The sequence below is a fragment of the Cibotium barometz genome, chromosome 47 (assembly GCF_041138505.1).
Source record: "Cibotium barometz isolate CiBa-2024 chromosome 47, ASM4113850v1, whole genome shotgun sequence".
NCBI lineage: Eukaryota > Viridiplantae > Streptophyta > Polypodiopsida > Cyatheales > Cibotiaceae > Cibotium > Cibotium barometz.
In genome coordinates this window covers 7,732,283-7,752,214 of record NC_141092.1, presented here as the reverse complement: position 1 = coordinate 7,752,214, position 19,932 = coordinate 7,732,283, and the positions used below count along the sequence as shown (strand labels likewise).

The 19,932-nt window shown below is 40.7% G+C and overlaps 1 long non-coding RNA gene across 1 annotated transcript; it reads left to right on the top strand.

Annotated features, from left to right (window-relative positions):
- The first annotated feature begins 10,650 nt into the window (after positions 1 to 10,650).
- Positions 10,651 to 11,150, top strand: LOC147611320 (uncharacterized). The gene is made up of 3 exons (XR_015263791.1): positions 10,651 to 10,704; positions 10,788 to 10,893; positions 10,977 to 11,150. It is a non-coding gene; the product is annotated as an uncharacterized LOC147611320 (long non-coding RNA).
- Positions 11,151 to 19,932: the final 8,782 nt, after the last annotated feature.

Here is a 19,932-nt window from a genome sequence, read left to right as displayed (position 1 = left end):
TTTTCTACATGGAGACGTGCTCCTCAATGAAAGATGGTCAAATACACTTACGTGAGTGCCTCACCATACTTTGTTCCAATGGAAAACACAACTTCTCTCTTTCTAAAGCAATATTTTCTTCGCCCCTCCAAAATAAATTGTATGAACAACAATCCAATTAGCATTTGCTTCATCTGCCCCATGAATCCACTAAACTCAGGTTTATCAAAGCCATTTTGCTGAACCACTACATTCACCATTTTCCAAAATTCTATTTGTGCATGCCGATCCTCAACTCTAAATTTGCATGTAGCTATGTGGTGACCAGTTTACAGATGAATGGATCATATACATGGGCAGACATAGTGGGCCATCTAGACACCCTATGAACATGGTCGAAATGGACCCACATATGTTGCAAAAATCCACCTGGCCTCATCTTGTTAACCAAGTCTAATCCACTACCAGGACCCTTCCTAGACATCTTAAAAACATGGGGTTGATGTTTGTCCCCTAACTGACCCGAAAAGAGCACACTTTGAAGAAAAGGGTATCGACACTTGTTCTTAAGCTCAAGTACTATCTCAAGACTAATAGATGAAATATTTTTATCCTGCTTGGCATCCAAACACCTCTCAATGCGTTTCTTATTGGACAAAGGAGTAACATACTCCAACATTTATGCAAACTCATCATCCCCAATATCTAAGTAACCATGTGCATCATCCTTCATTAGCATGTCAAATATACCATCTTTGGCCAATGTTTGTAATTGCTTTGCTGTGATGAAAGGATTAAGGGAGACCCTACTATTCACCTTCTCTTCCAAATTTCTACCAATGCACATACTTATGCCTTCTTTGTAAGGATGTGCATGATTACCCATATGTATAGCACATCTACTTGTATTATGATGATCTCTTGGCAGACAATAATAGATAATAGCTGGGCATATTTTCACACATTATTCAGGCATTTGATCATAGTGTTTGTAGGAAATATTACCAAACTCTGAATCAACCATTCGCACTGGACAACTTCTTTTCAATGGGCCTTCCCATTGTGTCTCATTATACAAGTGCATCTTGGCATGATAAGGACAATCTACATTCACACATCGTAAATGGCCTGAGCATCTACTGAATCGAACAGCAGCGTCAAAATAACCAAAACTCCTTGTCACGTACTCAACCCATGAATGACCATCTTGCCTCTGTTCCATACCATACATTACAGAAGCACTCCCACATGGTGGCAACATATCCATCATATGACGGGGGCAACTTATCCACTCTATGTATATTCAAAGCACTATGTAATGCAACATGCAAACTGCTATTGAGAGGAAGTTCCCTATTAGCATCTTACACGCTCAAAACATTTTCTTTTGGAGCATTATTTTTATGCATATCAACAAAAAGCTTATAAAATCGAAACATATTGGCATTAAGCTCAAAACCCATTTCACCTGTATTCAGTCGAACAGGGTCCAGTTTCAAATGCTGAGAGCTTCGAGAAAGGGGCTTCAATGCAATCAAAAGTCTGGCCAGATCAAAATAATCATATATTGTAGATAATTTCAACATAATATTCTTGCTCATTGTATCCTTCACAGTTTCACCAAATAGTAGGAGAAATTGGGGCACAACAAACTCACAGAAGCTCAACTTGTAGACTCCTAGATTGTCAAACTAGGTTGAGTCTCTCCTTGTCATACCACTAATAGAAAATAACGATTTTTAATAAAATATCCATTCTTTTCCCAAACAATTGATTCTAAAAAATCTCTAAATATTCTTTGATTTATGAACACCTAGTGGTGCCTTCAAAGTAGTTACTAGTAATAATTATGAAAGCTCTGAAGACACTTTATAGGATCATTTATTTCTCATTTAACACTGAAGGGAGTAGAGTCAGTAGTTACTAGTTGGCTAGCTAGTACATTGTCTTGCACTTCAAGGCCCTGGTATTTGCATTGGGTCATGTCTTGGGAGATGTGACTTATATCATAATGTGGCCAAGCATATCAAATATCCTCCCATCTCCCCTTGAATTGAAGTTTTAACCTTATACATTTTTTAAACTTATAACTTTTAATGGATATTTGAATGTCTATTTTCATTGTTGTGTTCACCTTCTTTCTCACACCAATACAAATCAAAATGCCAATCAATCCATTCTAATGGTCTCACCAAGGTAAACCCCATGAAAAAAAAGGAGAACTAGAAGACTTGTATTTATGTATGCATAGGCTTGTATTTTAATTAGAGCTGTAGTTTCCCAAAAAATAAGTAATTCAAACTCATAGCATGACAATATGCATAGATTTTAATATTTTAACAAAGGATGTGCTCACCTAGCTCTTAAAATATAGTAATAAACTATGACTTGAGAACTAATGTCCAAAAAATCCTTTAATAGTGTGCTTTTGAGGGACATGAAACAAGGAAAATATTTTTTGAGTAAAAAGATAAATTCTATAACAAGACATTTAATCATAAAAATTTCACAAGATAAATTAACAATGGAGGACATGTAGAAATATTTATAAGAGATACTTAGAAGTAAAAAAATTTAGCTTCCTTCCACTTTTAGAACATCAAAGCTCTAGTAGTAATTTCAAAGATATTAAATTATTTGACTAGGGTTTGTGGAGGGTTGTTGAGGAAGTCATGGGAGGAAGAGAAGAGAGATGGAGATCAACACAACGGCATGCACCTCTGAAAGCCTCCAACGTCACGATATGTTTCTGGCTCCTTTCAATTTCTTCAACGAAGCCTCCACAAGCCTCCTTCTGCATCTTCGAAGAAGAAAAAAAAAGACCCAGAAATAGGCCGTGTTGGTGTGACCTATTTTTGGGCATATTTTTTTAATGTGTTTGAAGTTTCAAATCTTTTTTGCTTCTAATCTAAAGAGGCAAAGCCACCACATTCCAAGAGGGGAAAAAAAAATCCCAAGAAACAGGCCGCATCGGTGCGGCCTGTTTCTGGGGATATTTTTTTATATGTGTTTAAGGCATCAAATGCCTTCTTGATGCCTTCCTGCAAATCATATGTTGTATTCAAATACTTTCTTACATTCAAGAGAAAAAAATATTAATCTTATGTGTTGCATCTAATCTTATGTGTCTAATCTTACATTCTAAGAGGAAAAAAAAACCCCAAAAACAGGCCGCCGACGTGGCCTATTTTTGGGATTTTTTTTATATGTGTTTAAGGCATCAAAGCACGTATGGCTATTTCAATTGGAAGCATATATTTAAGCATATAATTAAGCATGAATTCAAGCATATAAATTAGTATGTATTTAAGCATGTTTCGTGGCTTGATTTAAGCATGTTTTAAAGCTTATAAAATTAAGCTTGTACTTAAGCCCATATGGCCGTTTTCAATTGGAAGAGAGAAAACTTTAAGATCTTCACACATTAAAAAAATATGCCCAGAAACAGGCTGCATCGGTGCAACCTTTTTTGGGCATATTGGGCATCGGTGCAACCTTTTTTGGGCATATTGTTTTGTGTGTATTTGAAGTCTCAATTGGAAGCATGTATTTAAGCATATTGTTTTGTGTGTATTTGAAGTCTCAATTGGAAGCATGTATTTAAGCATATAATTAAGCATGAATTTAAGCATATAATTAAGCATGTATTTAGGCATATAAATTAGTATGTATTTAAGCATGTTTTATGGCTTGATTTAAGCATGTTTTAAAGCTTATAATTAAGCTTGTACTCAAGTCCATATGGCCGTTCAATTGGAAGAGAGAAACATTAACATCTTCACACATAAAAAAAAAAGCCTAGAAACAGGTTGCATCGGGCCTGTTTCTGGGCATATATATATATATATATATATATATATATATATATATATTTGTGTTTGAAGCCTCAAAGCCCTCACCTATTAGCTTTAAAGTGGGAAAAAAAAGCCTAGAAACAGGCCGTGCTGGCGCGACTTATTTCTGGACATATCTTTTCAATGTGTTAAAAGCTTTTTGCATTCTTTCAATTCTTGAGATTAATAGTTGAAGCCACTTCTCTCAAGGTTTTATGTTTTTCGAGAACTATTGAGAATATGCATGTATCTCAAAGACATGTATATGTGGTCTATGCTTTGATCAATTGGAAGAGGACATATCAAAGATGAAAAAAAGCCTAGAAACAGGCCACGCCGACCTGGGCAGTTTTTTTACGTGTTTAAAGATCTAAATCCAATGAGGGTTTATGAAAATCTGCCATTAATGTAGGTGAAGTGTGTCGGTGTTCCATTGATGTAGCCTTATGCATGATAGAAGCTTTTGATATGAAACATGCTTAAGCTTAGTATGTGGTGTATTGCTTGGCTTGATACAATATCATAACAACTATTGAAAGTTATGATATCTATTTTGTCTTCTTGCGAGTTTTGGGATTACATAAGAATGAGGATATGGTAATGCATCAACCGACACTATCACCAGAGGAAGTGGACAATATACTATCACGTCCTCGAAGCAAGGATGTTTGTGCCTATACTTAAGCTTTAATCAAGCTTGTTTGTGCCTATACTTAAGCTTTAATCAAGCCTCTCATGTTTGTGCCTACTTAAGCTTTAATCAAGCCTTCCATGTTTGTGCCTACTTAAGCTTGTAAGGAAATGTGAAGTCAATCTTTTTGTAAGAAAATTTGAACCAATATTATTTTTGTCTTGCTTTGGGATGGAGTATATTGTCACGTACTCTAAAGTCTTATTGTAGGTAGCTTGCGATGCTATGGTAAAGGAGTTGTACCAACCATATATCTTCTTGTAAGGAAATGTGAACTCAATCTTTTTGTAAGAAAATATGAGCTGGGTATACTTGTTTTTACTTGTGTTGAAATAAACATTGGGAGAAAGGTACATAGATAGGTATTTTTGTGCCTATATTTAAGTTTCTTGGACATAAAATGTGTGTTTATATGTAGGAAGGTAGGTATGTAGGTATGTATGTATGCATGCATGTATATGTTTGGGAATATGCATGCATGTATGTATGTATGTATTGTACAAATGTGTGTATATATGTATGTATATATGTAGGAAGGTAGGTAGGTAGGCAGGCAGGTAGGTAGGTAGGTAGGTAGGTAGGTAGGTGTGTTTGAGAATATACATGTATATATGTATGTATGTATGTGAATGTATTTATTTCTCTTTCATAAATACTTACTATATAAAAGCTCACCAAAATGTATCATTTTTCTTACAAGCTCACATAAAACTATCTTATCTCCAAAAAGCTCGCCAAATAAAGCTCGCAAAAAAATCAAACCCCAAACAAACCATTTATCCTTCAGAACAAAATCACATGAACATTCATATCACCAAAACACATGACCCCCAAGCATTAAAAAAACAATGTCCAATTACAAATACACTTGGAACAAAGACAAACATCACACCTTGAACTTTGTTTATGTCTCAAACATCACCTCCATAACCCTTCAACTACATCCCAAACCTCCCATGTATCCTTAATGCTTACACATGTGCCCTAATCATGTCCTCAACAAACATCCATATCTTCAACATGAAATTTAACCATGGAAAGGATAGATCAAGAGCTTTTTCTTAATCTTTGAAACCCTATAATTTGTTCAACCTTAAAGTTATGAATAAAGTTTGTTTGGAAAATGAGAACATTGCTTACATGCAACGTAAGACTTTCCTCTAGATTCTCTTTGCATGAAATCAGGACATGTACACCAAGGTTGTACCTTGATGTGTATAAAATAGTCCTCTCCACTCTCACATGCCAAATGAAAAATAGAGTAGGGGGACGGCTGCATTGCACTCTCATTAAGGACTATCGCTGTCATGGCCTCAGCACTACCAATCCTCTTTTCTGCTTCTTTGGAAATCCAATGCCTCCACTTGGTTGATCTCTTTATATTCTGTGTAGCATCCATGGTGGCCTCTTGTCACTTTCTTTGTTGCCCGCTGCTTGTGTGGACGTTTCTCCCACCCCCGACACAAAAGGTTCTTCATGAGTAACATCTAACTTGAACCCTGCCTTTACTAATTTCTCTACCTCTTGGCTGGTTATGTTGGTCCCAACATCCACTTTCCACATATCTGGGTATGATGGCTTGTATCTTATGGTTGGATCTACATGCCATGTGTGTGAAACATCTGAAGGACAAAACCACATCATTTGAGCCTTTGGCCCTCCCGGACCAGGATGTCATCGCTCTGAGTAGAAGCTAGGGGCAACAACTTCAATAGAGCTTCCCTGTATGTATGAGTTGCACTTAAGTCTTCCATCAATACCTCCCAAACATTTGACTTTTGAGTTCAATGGGGTTCGTCTAATGGCCCACATTGTGCGTCCAATGGCCTCTTCCTTTACATGCATTTGTCCTCCGCTCATTGTGCCATAATGTTGTTTAGGCTCTTCATGTCCGACATCTTTGTTTCCTCTAGTCATTGGACTTTTTGGTCCTCCCCTTGAAGCGGGACTTGCTGCACTATTTGTTCTAGATCTATCTCCAAAACTTACTCTTCTTGCTGTTCCCCGGTTTTGACGATGTCTGCTCTGCATGACATAACCTGGACGATGTGAGCATTGGTCTACTTCCGTTGTCCTCACCCTCTTCCGTTGAATAGTCTCCTTATCTCCATGTAGAGGCCTTGATTCCTCATACATAGGAGTATTAGCTACTGTTTCATGGACCATGCGAGCCACTTGTGGTGGTGTCGGTTTTGACCTTGCTGCCACCCTGTCCAGCAACTTGCTCAAGCTTGGTCCCTCACCTTTGGGCTTCCCCATCTGATATGCATATTGCTTTGCACTTTGTAGTAAAGCGTTTTCCATATCTGAAATGCACGCATCATACAAGCTAACCTTTTCCTTGTATCCTTCACCAGCAAGCCAACTCCCATGTACACTTTCAGATAAGTTTGTTCGAGGGGTTTGTGCTAATAAATCCACCGAGCTTAAGACCACCTGCACACAAGATGTTTCATACAAGAATTCACAAAATTGACTCCAATGTAAATACATCCATACAACATATCACTTCTCCATAAAATTTCTCACCCTTGATATGAGGTTGCCCCAATGTGCTATTCGTACTTCCCACCAACTCATCCACGTATCCATCACTGATAGTTTTTCCTCATGAACATGTCCATTTCTCCACCACTCACGAATCTCTTTACTTTTTAAGAAAGCTGACTCCTTATTGGTTGCCAATCTCCATTCTTCACACAAGTCAATATGGTGTTGTCGACTTTCTACCTTCACGCATTGTTTAGCATGCTTCATGAAACTTTGTTTCCAATGGAATAAGCACGTTTGCTTCCTGTCCTCCATAATGTTGTGTGGACCCCCATTGAAAACGGTCCTAACTGCACACCAATTGGACCCTGCTTCATCAGCCCCATAAACCCATAGAAGTGTGTGGGTGCATAACCGCATTACTCCATTGTGCTATTCAGCATTTCCCAAAATAGTACTTGGCTTTTTGTATGCTCCTCCTTCATTTCGCATGTGGCAATTGTCAACAGCTCTTGAACACTATAAGATTTTGGAGAGAATTTTTTTCAATCAGTATCATTCAAGGTAAATGAAAGAAAGGAAAAAATTGAAGTACGTAGTCTCACCTTGGGTCGTAAACATGATAAGCCATTGTTGACCAACCAAAAACTCGATGAGTGTGATCAAACAAAACCAAGGACTTTGACAAGTCACCTCCACTATCACATCACATGCGATTCACCAAAATGTTGGTCCTCGCAAAGACATCTTAAAGACATAACATTTGTCATCAGGGCTACCTTGTCCTGGGAAACGGCTACCTTGTCCTGGGAAACGGCTACCTTGTATAAATGAATAGCGAGATCTTATCCGCACACACACATGTCTATATTTATATTATTATATTGTATATATTTTAGGCTAAGAATCCCCCGACAAGGATATATTTTAGTGTGTGTGTATGTGTATTTACAAAGAGACTAGTCTTTTACTTATTTTAGGATATATAGATATATTAGACTATATATCTATTAGGCTACACACACACACACCACACACATTTATTAACATCAATATATATATGTACATATTTACATAGCCTAAAGTATAAAATGTATGTGTGTGCAATAAAATACATATAGCTTAATACATTTTTAGACATATATACATGTGTGTATATATGTATCTATCTTTAGGCTATGTATATTTTAGGCCACACACACATATATGGTACATATTTAAGGGTACATGAAGGAAAAGAGGTATTTAGGGTACATGAAGGATACTCTCAACTCAGCAAGCAGGCGAACACATGTAGGAAAAGAGGTAAGTTCTTTTTCATTTCTTTTCTCTCTGCTCGTCTTTTTTGTGAGAGCCGTTGCTGGCGGCGGCTTCGTTGGAGGTGTCCCGGCGGGTGGCTGCGGCTTCGTTGCAGGCAGAGCCGGTGGAGGAGGTGGAAAAGGCTATTTGAGGAGGTGGAGGAGGTGGAGAAGGTGGAGGCGGAGCCGATGGAGGAGGTGGACGAGGCGGAGGCGGAGCTGGAGCCGGTGGAGGAGGTGGAGGAGGTGGAGGAGGAGCCGTTTGAGGAGGTGGAGGTGGTGCAGGAGGTGGAGGCGGAGCCGGTGGAGGAGGTGGATGAGGTGGAGGAGGTGGAGGAGGTGGAGGAGGAGCCATTTGAGGAGGTGGAGGTGGTGTAGGAGGTGGAGGCGGAGCCGATGGAGGAGGTGGATGAGGTGCAGGAGGTGGAGGAGGTGGAGGCGGAGGTGGAGGAGGTGGAGGCAGAGCCGGTGGAGAAGATGGCCCCACTAGAGAAGACGCCTCCATTGTCGTAGCTCCGGCATATCCACTCCCCCGGCAGAGCCGGGGGGATGGTCTGCGCTAGCGCAGACCATCCCCCGGCTCTGCCGGGGGAGTGGATATGCCGGAGCTACGGCAATGGAGGCGTGGCAATGAAGGTGGACTTGTGGTGGTGGCGCTCGAGGAGGCGGACTTGTGGTGGTGGCGCTCGAGTAGGTGGAGCCAGTGGTGGCGGTGGAGCCAGTGGAGCCAGTGGAGCCAGTGGTGGCGGCGCTCGAGGAGGCGGAGCCAGTGGAGCCAGTGGAGCCGGAGCCGGTGGAGGAGGTGCAGGAGGTGGAGCCGGAGCCGGAGCCGGAGCCGGAGCCGGAGCCGGAGCCGGAGCCAGAGGAGGTGGTGGAGGTGGAGGCGGAGCCGGTGGAGAAGACGCCTCCATTGCAGAGATGGCCCTCTGGAGAAGACGCCTCCATTGCAGTTACTCCAACCTATCCACTCCCCCGGCAGAGCCGGGGGAGTGGATAGGCTGGAGTAACTGCAATGGAGGTGTGGCAATGGAGGCACTGTGTTGGCAGCCAGTGGAGGCGGACTTGTGGTGGCGGAGCCTGTGGAGCCGGAGCCGATTGAGGCGGTGGACTCGGAGCCGATGGAGAAGAAGATGGACTCGAAGCCGATGGAGAAGAAGATGGTCTAGCCTATCCACTCCCCCGGCAGAGCCGGGGGATGGTCTGTGCTAGCGCAGACCATCCCCGGCTCTATTGGGGGAGTGGATAGGCTGGAGTTTTGACAATGAAGGCATGGCAATGAAGGCCATTTGAAAGGCGGTGGCGGCGCTGGAAGCTTCGGCGGTGGAGAAGATGGTAGGCGCTGAGATCCCCGTCCACCACTCGTCGCTCGAAAGGTGAGGTTGAGGGGCACACCATCAGAGACGTCTGGGTGCAATTCTTCGTAAGCTCTCTAGTCAATGGAGCAGTTGGCATACACAAGTTTATATCCACAGCAGGAGGTGGAGGTGGCTGCGGTGGAGAAGATGGCTGCGGTGGAGAAGATGGCTTTGCAATCAGTGGTTTGCACTAAAGATGGCCCTGTGTAGAGCATGCCTTGCCCCCGGCAGAGTTGGGGGAACCATTAAATCTTTTCACTTTTCTCCATTGGGGCTGGTTTGGGCATGGTGGATCCAGCACAGTGGGGCCCATTAGTTGACGAAGGGTGAAGTTGTGTGCTAGCCTCTAGAGCTTTCACCATCCTGAATGTTTTCTTAAACATGTAGTAAGGTTTGTGTGTGAGGTTGATGTTTTCCTATAGACATGAAGTAGGGTTTATGTGCGAGGTTGATCATCTCTATCTGTCATTCAGCTCAAATTTTTGCTACTCATATTCAGGGCAAAAGAAAGGAAGATGGCTCCAAGAAAAGAAGGAAAACAACAAGCAAAGACTAAGAAAGGTATATGATGTGAATAGCCAAGATTCTACTGAGATTGTGTTTTAATGTTTTAGATATGCTTACTTGGGCTTGGTGTGTTTTAATGTTTTAGATATGCTTACTTGGGCTTGGTGTGTGTGTCTTACAGACAACAACAGATACTCACTTAGATCTGGGCGTGTTTGTTTGACTCTTAGCGAGGAAGCTCAATCACGGACACCTGTGTCCTCACATGTATCTCCTGTTAGAGAGGAAACAGAAGCGCATAATTCTCTTGGTCATGAGGAAGAAGCGCTTGTGTTGGAGAACGAAATGAGCTCACCTCCTCCAACTCACACGGAGATTCCTGAATCTAGTACTGGTCAAGGGGAGACCCATAGAAGGCTTCTTGGAAAATCTATTGAATTGGGATTGCTTGGTGATGTATTCACTAATTTGGGAGGATCTCAGTGGTGAGAAGTTTCTTGTTTGGGATGGCAATCATCGTGTGAAGGCATGGATGTCTCGAGTGCACGAAGGTATATTTTTTTGAATGCCATAGAGTGATTTTATGCAACATTAAAAGTAATATATTGTAATATCTTTATTTTGTTTTCTCTAGCTTGGTCTCATAGCCCCTCACGCCATGTCCGGGTCAAATGTCAATTTTTGGTTGTGGAGAAGAAGCAAGAAGGAGAATTGCTATTGGCTTTGCGATCTCAAAATGAGTAAGTGATCTCTCTCTACTTAATTACGAACATTGTGAAGTCATAGTTAAGTTCTTCGCTCATTGTGACTCTTTATAACACAGATTGGTGTGCACTAGTGTTACACCCACATTGTCACATGAGATCTTCATGTTTCAACGATTTGGAATGGCGGACAAATCATCCATATTGGACTACCTTGGTGAAGACGTAAGGAGGTGGGCTTTAATGGAGCTTAGTTTGGAGCGATGAAGTGGAGAGCAATGGTACAATGCTCCAGCTACTACAATCTTGGCATAGCTTGTGTGGAAGGTAGTGTTTGCATTTCCCATCTTTTATTAATAAACGGATTATCAATGTTTTTTAATCGTGTGAGTGATAATGAGTCCTTTTCGTTATACGTAGACACCATTTGAAAATGTGGTGAAGCAAGCTATATCATGCATTGATAAACATGCCATAGGGTTGCAAGAATATGAGACAAAATGTGAGAAAGCCAGATGTGGTGTAGAGCAAACATTTCGAGATAGAGCGTACAAGATGCTCATAATTGCAAACCCATCCAATGGTGATGCATTCTTTCAACTCGTATATAACTTTGATTGGTCCAAGAAGGGATTGGTTGCTCTGACCAAAGAAAAGCTCTACACAGTAGCCATATCTCGGATTTCAACTCAAAGGTATGTCACATGTCAATAAACCTCCCTTAACACAAACTAACCTTAACATCTAATCTCTTATGGCTTTGGTATGATGCTAAAATCGGAAGACGGAATTGCTTCAAATGCTTATGACCGGGAGGGCAAAGGACAAGGTAATTTCGGAGATATTTGGGGATAACAAAAAGACGTTGCTGCATATGAAGAAAGAGTTGTATTGGGAAGAGCTAATAGGGGAGGCGGACTCTATTTTGGAGGGTTTATTGGTATATGATGATGTTATCTACATCCCACCATTTATGCAATGGGTGCAAGAGGAGCGATCGAAACACATACCATGGGCCTTCCATGAGGTGTGGGCAAAGATTGGAAAAGTGAAGGAAGGCCAAAAGCAACCTAAGGTGGAGAATGCCGCAAAGAGGGTTGTTTACAGGTATATATCTTCTAATGCCATTCTATTTTTGCAGAAAATACATATACGCATTAAAAAAAATATTTTAGTGCTGTTTGTTTTATTTTGGATATGTAGGTGGGTGCAGCTACTCATTGGCCAAGGTCTAATGGACGAAGCGATAGAAGCAATCAAAGAATGGGTAGATCCGAATTCCTCGGAAACAATGTACCCCAAGGAATGGGTTGAGAGAGGGGTTTCTGATTGGGAATATAAGAGATGTCCTTGGTGGTTGGACTATCCTCTAAATCATGTGCCTCCAAGTGAGGAGCTCCTAGAAAAAGGTACTTTTTTGCTTTCTATTGAATTATATGCATATAAATGTATATGTATATGTATATGTAAACCTTCCTACCTATACAAATACATACCTATACATACAGATAAATATATATAAACTATCCATATGCATATACATATTAGATACATATACATATAGATATATACATATACAAATACATATGTAAACATATATGTACATATATATCTGCATACATAAATATATACCTACATACATACACTAAATTATATACTAAATTCCTACATACATACAAAGTTCATGTTACATTTAATATTTGGCATGTTAGATTTTAAAGAAACATTATTAAGTTTTGAAGTTTATTTTGGGATTTTTTAGAAAATGCAAAGGAGATGCTGTCCAAATTTTTTACAAATTTGTACATACATACATACATACGTATACACATGCATATACACATACATATACATACACATATGCATATACACAAACATATACATATATACATACCTACATACATATACATATACATATTCATATACACATACATATACATATACATAGATACATATACATCTACATACATATACATATACAAAAAGGTCTGGAGATTTCTACTTTTTTACTAAATTATCTTGATCTATTTCTTGAAGAATTTAAGAATTGCCAATCTGAGCTTGAAAGAGATCCCCCAACTCAAGAAGACTAAAAAAGAAGACTCAAGAATACCTTCCCCGCAACCAACAAACTTGACCCAGTCTCTAGTAGTTGGATCCTCGCGCGTGGCCCCAAAACCATCCACACCACTGTCTCACGAGTGCCACAATCACACCAAGAGCATACATCTACATCATCTCAAGTGCAACGTGAGAGGTGAACAAAGAGACGTCTTGACATTATGCATGATGTTCAAGAGGGAGACCCCACAAATGAAGATCAACAAGAGAGAGATCCTCCAGAGCATCTTCAAGAGGGGGAGGTGTCCGGAAAACGTGACATCATGGACATGACTAGTAAGAGTACTTTCCATCGCAAATTTATTTTGAGAAGTGTGTGCTTTCGAAATGCATCTCATTTTTTGTCTTATTTACTTTGCAGGTGAGAGATGTTCTTCGCACATATTGCTGGTAGATGTCTACACTCTTTCGGAGGGCTCAAATAGGTAAAAAGAATAATTTCACCATATAATTAGTTTTCCAAGTTATACTTACCAAAACCAAACATCATAAACAATGATTTTATATTCACGTGATCACAAATTTTTTTTTGTTAATAACATGTGTTAACATGTTATTAACATGTTAACATGTTAACATGTTCCCAAAAAAGCCGGTGGGAAGCTCCAGGTGATAACCGGATAAAATCCCGCCGAGTTTTTGCAATACCCGACGGTCCCGCCGGGAAAAATAAAAACCCGGCGGGTCCCGTCGGGGTCGTCATCCAGCCCGACGGGCTACAATTTTCTATATATATGGGCCCGAGGGGCCCTTTGGGAGTTCATTGCTGACAGTATACACAGGTAATGAGAATTGTGTTTGTGTGTGTGTGTGTGGGTGTGTGTTCGTGCGAGCAGCCGCCCATTATCGCGATGCGCGACAGGATGTGGGTGGTCCGTCGCACGAGGGGTGTGTGTGCAGCAGCCGCCCATTGTTGCAATGCGCGGCAGGATGTGGGTGGTCCGCCACACAAGGGGTGTGTGTGTAAGGCCATTCTTCGGAATGGTGCTTACCCTGGGGCACTTAGTTGGTAACGCGACTGGTTTGTGTCCTATGGTAAGTATGGCACGCCATAGCGGTACTAGTCGGTAACGCGGCAAGCATAGTATCGTTATGGCGATGCCACCTTCCCTTCCCTTCCCTTTGTCAAATGCGGGCATATGGTCGGTAACGCGGCCAGTGTATGTCCGTATCCTATTCGTATTCCCATAGAATCGGGCGGCATTTTGTCATTAACGCGGCAAGTTGGTGTCGTCCACTAGTGCATATATTGTTTTTTGCATATTGCGGCATTTGATCGTTAACGCGGCTCGAAAAAATGTCGTAAATTTGCTTGCATATTACGGCATGTGATCGTTAATGCGGTTGAAAAAATGTCATAAATTTGCTTGATTTGACTTGTATTGTTTTTATTGTGTGTGATCCATGTGATACTTGGTTGCTAACGCGGCATGAGTATTTCATGGATCAAAGTTTACATCATATTGTCTTTACGTTTTATTTCATAATATCGTAACTCGAAAAAATGAATATCTCTCTCTCTCTTCCTGCCCCCCTCTCTCTCTCTCATGATACACTTCACAACTCTTTCTCTCTCTCTCTCTCTCATGATACACTTCACAACATGATAGATGTGTAGATGAGGATTTCTTTTTTTTTTCTCTTAAAATATACATAATTCCTAATAATTTCTTTTGCCTCCCTCTATTTACTTAAAAAATAAAACAGTACATTATTTTCCTCTTTAGGAACTCACAAAAATATTGAAAACGTCTATCTGTCACAACTCTCTCTCTTCCTCTCCTCTCTCTCTCTCTCTCTCTCTCTCTCATGATACACTTCACAATTCTCTCTCTCTCTCTCTCTCATGATACACTTCACAACTCTCTCTCTCTCTCTCATGATACACTTCACAACTCTCTCTCTCTCTATCACGATAGGTGTGTAGATGAGGAGTGCTTTAGGAATACAAAACATTATTTTCCTCTCTTTAGGAACTCACAAAACTATTAAAATGTCATCTAATGTCCCCTCTCTCTCTATCTGTCACACCTCTCTCTCTTCCTCCCCCTCTCTCTCTCTCTCTCATAATACACTTCACAACTCTCTCTCTCTCTCTCTCTCTCTCTCTCTCTCTCTCTCTCTCACAATAGGTGTGTAGATGAGGAGTGCAACATGTAATATTGTTTGATATTCCGTTTTTGTTTGATCATTGATAAGTAATGATACACTTGTTGCTGTTCTCTCACGTTTGATGATGTATTGGATGATGTTGATTTCAGTAAAATTATTTGATATTCCGTTTTTGTTTGAACATTGATAAGTAATGATACACTTGTTGCTGTTCTCTCACGTTTGCATGGTGTTGATTTCAGTAATGTTGTTTAATATTCTGTTTTTGTTGTATTTAGTGATATTTGCTAGATTTACGAAGACGACCAACATGCTTTCCCCTGAAGAGCATAAAATCGTTCGAGCAATTCGTATTGAAGCAGTCATCACAGTGTCACAATGTGCAGATGACATCATCAAAAAGATCAATGAGTCTGAGATACTCATGCGAGATCTACTAGAGCAGATATGGGAAAATGCACAGCGTCGACTTTGAAGTGGAGGCAACGCTGAGTTGCTTGATAGACAAAAGATAGCAGATTTCAACCATCAACATATAACACGAACCATTTTGGGGAGCATGCGTGTAGCATGCAATGATCTTAGAGATGCTGCCCCGCCTGAAGCTAATATGCATCGTCTACAGTTATGGGACGCTGTATGGAGCAAGCAAAGAGCCAAGAGCAAGCGCATGAAGGCGCTGGATGCAGAGTCACTCCCCAAAAGAGTGCGCATTGCCCAAGACGTCGCTGTAACGTCCAGCCAGGCAGATGCGAGTGGGACAGGTGCCATTAATCGTACAATCTACAATTCTATGTGCACACACCTCATTGGCATCCCGCACGAGGCTCTGCTCGAAGGGCGAACAATAGGCTCTGGTGTTTTTGGCACAGTAAAAGAGTATACAGTTAAAGGTATATCATTTTTGCTGGAGCACATTACTTTTTGCGGAAAGCACTACAAAGGAGAAGGCAGCGCCAAGTTCGAGAGCTTCCAGGCAGAGCAGGGCATGCAGGTTCTACACCCATCAATTGTCAGGTGTATTGCCTTCACAAAAGAATCTCCTTGGATCACTATTTTCCCATACTATAATGGCGGCTCGCTTGGTGATACTCTTCTGAAGGTCCCCTTCAGATTCAATGAGTTCACCAGAGCAATTTTCCGTTTGGATCGAGGATGGAGACAACCCCCGCCCGATAATATTTCTTTAAGTCATCTAGAACTTTCTAAAATAAAACAAATAGTAATAACCATGCCACATATTATGCATGCCCTGGTGGAAGGCCTAGCGGCAGCACATTTGGCAGGAATTGTACATATCGACCTACATCCATTCAATGTAGTGTTGGATTTTACAAAAGAGTTGAAGCCACGCGTAGGTATTGTCGATTGGGGGTTACTGCTGAGAGCGCCCAAAAAACGGGTGTCTCTCAATTTTGTATTTGAAGCAGACAAGAACCCTGAGAAGGTGGCACAGGCGGTCTCCTACGCAGATAGAGAGCGAAATAAACGGCCGTGGATAGCCTCGGAACTTTATGATCCATTTTTGGCAGATGCATACACTCCTGCATCTGATGTTTTTGCTTTAGGATATTTATTACAAACTTTATATGACTTTTGGCAGAAAGTACAAGAGTTGTGGATGGACAATAGTTTCTATGACAAAGTTACCATGGATACTATTATTTATAGAGTCAAAAATTGGATGTGTCTGCCTAATCGCGACGAGCGAAAATCTGTTTTGCAAGTAGTGGAATTTTTTAGATCACTAAATACTGACCCAACGAGGGCACAACGTCCTCTTGTAGAGCTATCGGTGTCATTCACCCCAATTTTGTAATGATACAGTATTAGGAGATTAAGTTTCAAGAATGGCACTTTGTTTCTCTCTTCAAAATTTGATATGTGCCCATTGTTTGAAATATTATCTCATTGAGTCTTTGCAATATCTCTCTCCTCTTGTGGTGTTTAAGTTTATGTTTTCTCTTCAAAATTTGATGTGCGCGCATTGTTTGAAGTATTTTTTGAGTCAAGTGGATATTTCTCATTGAGTCTTTGCAATACATATCTCCTCTCGTGGTGTTAAACTTTAAGTTTTTGAGGGTAATGGTCAATTTATCTTACGTTGATCTTTACAGTTCATTAAAATCCTAAAGTCATTTACGTTCATGTAGATATGGCAGAAGCGCAAGCAAACGAGCATCAAGAGTTAGCCAAGAAGGCATATGAGCGAATGAAGGCCCTTGCACATGGCCTGAGAGCCCGCGAAGCTACGAGAACAACATGCAGGTTGTCAAAATGGATAAATCCTACTTATGCCCAATGGAAAGTCATAAACAAACGCGTAACCACAGAGATGATAAAGGAAATATGGCCATGTCCAGATGGCGAGATTAAGAAGGGAAGATGGAAGGTTTCGTGTTGCAGTCACAATGATATCAAAATTAATGCCGAGCGCATTTTCTTGGAGGTGTACGGTCATCCTCTCCATAACGCCGACGCTCCACTCTATTTTGCTAAGATGCTATATGCACAATTTATCCTAGAAACTCCAGTGGACTTCGCCTCTTGAGAGGCCACTGTCAACACCCACGACATACGTGAAGAGACAGTGACATTCACAAGGGAGGAACTTGCTCTCATGGTGGAGGGCGCTGGATTGGAGTTAAACAAGGTCAAAGAAAGCTTAAGGGCACAGCTAGCAGAGAAGAAGAAAGAAGCTGAGCGATTATCTCAAGCGTCAACTCCTCCCCCGGCCAATAGAGGGATTCAAGAGTAGCTCACAAAGATCAGCCAAGATGTACAGACCATCTCTTCACGTATTGCTCCTGTGCGCCAAGGAAACCACATCTCTCATTTTTTGATACATCCTGATCTTCTGGGAGTTTCTGCTGAGGCTACTAGTTCCTCCACCCCCCAATGTCCTGTATGTTACAAAGTATTCGATGGGTGGAGCGGCCAGTATATACTACCCTGTGGACACTACTACCACTTAATATGTTTAGTGAGGCAAATGCAAAATATTTCCACATGTGCATTGTGCAGTGTCCCAATAAATCAAGGTATTTATACAGTGTTCCGCATGGCTAGCGAATATAAACCACCAGGACCTTTAGATCCAACTCCTAGTGCAATTCGCAATTTATTTCAAGATGAAAGCTAAGAAAGACATAAATCCTACTTTTGTATTGATAATTTCTCCAAATACGATCATTTGTACAAGTACTTTTTATGAAATTAATGAAATGACTTCTTCCTCTATGTCAGTATCTTACTCCAAAATTCTTTCACCGTTTACCCTCTCGTCTACTAAATTAATCTCATCTAAGTCAATGTCTAAATTGTCTTCTATCTCAAGGGTGGTGCACGACATGCGTCCAACATCAAAGTTCTCGTCTACTACATCATCACAATTGTACATCCATCTGGGCATATCTTCTTCATACTGTTCGCTTTCAATGTCTCGCAAGATCTTTTCATTGCAATACATGTAAACAAGTTTATCTGCTCGATCTGCAAGAAGTCGATTGCGAATAGTACTGTGAATATATTTGTACATGCTCCAGTTTCTTTCTGAGCCTGAGTTTGAAGAGCACCGACTTAGAACCTTCATCGTAAGGTTGCGCAATAAAGCATAATGCTCACCACCATTCATCATCCACCACTTCCATGCAGGTTGCTCTTTAGCCATTTGTTGAACAAGGGAGTTGGAAAATAAACCCTCTTTCAATCGAAATGAGGTCATCTCCTTTATGCACTTTACACGATCATCAACATTATTATAGAAAGTGTTTACCACTTTATAAAAATCTTGCACCACCTCAACGTTGGACATCAAATCCATATTCCAATATTCAGGATCTAACATGTAAGCAGCACTGTGTAGTGGTGAATGCGCTCCAATCCATCTAGCATGAAAGTACTTCAATAGGACTTTTCTTTGTCTATTGGAGAATGGTACACGCCATTGCTTTTCCACCACTGAATGCTCTAATTTCTCAGAACACTCCAAACTCCGCTAGACAGTCCACCATTGCATCCATGCTTTCCCGAGATTAGGCGCTCTTTGATCAAGACTTCATACGGCATACATAACAGGCATCATTACATGGTATGCATCCATCACACTGTTCCACCAACTTCTTCTCGTAAGCGCTGTCTTCAAAACTTTGATTTTCTCTTTCACTTTTTCAAGTTGAGTGCTCTCCCAGTCATGAAATGCCATGCATGTAAATGTTTCGCAAATTGTATCTTTATTTCGAAGAGAACCTAGTCTCCGTTGGAAGCTTTAACATAACTGACATGCGAGGTCGAAAAATATCTAGCACTCTCTCTCTCTTGAGCATGAATCTCACAAGCTGGCGAGCAGTGTCGACGATTGAGGCAAACCATTTGGTATCATCACTTTTATACCAATCTTTTAATACAAGATTCAAACTATGAGTATTACAGCCTATCAGAAAAACATGTGGATATTGTCGCTGTAGGATTTTGGATGCATTCTTGCAATTTTTTGCATTGTCCATGACGATTTGGACTACATTTTTGGCACCCACTTCCTCTATCACAGAGCCAATGACTTGAGCAATGTAAGCCCTGAACCAACAGAATCCACGGCACGGATGAAAGTCTCACCTCTAGGTGAAATAACCATTATATTAATTAATGGTTTTCTTTGTACATTAGACCATCCATCACTTACTATACTACATCCAGAAAGCTCTATATTACTAAGAATTATTCTTTGTACACGTTCTTTTACTTGTGCATAACATTTCTCTAATAGATCATTTCGCATAGCATGGTACGTAGGCGGTGAAAACCCTGGTCCAAACTCACCAATTTTCTTCCATGCTCTCTTCC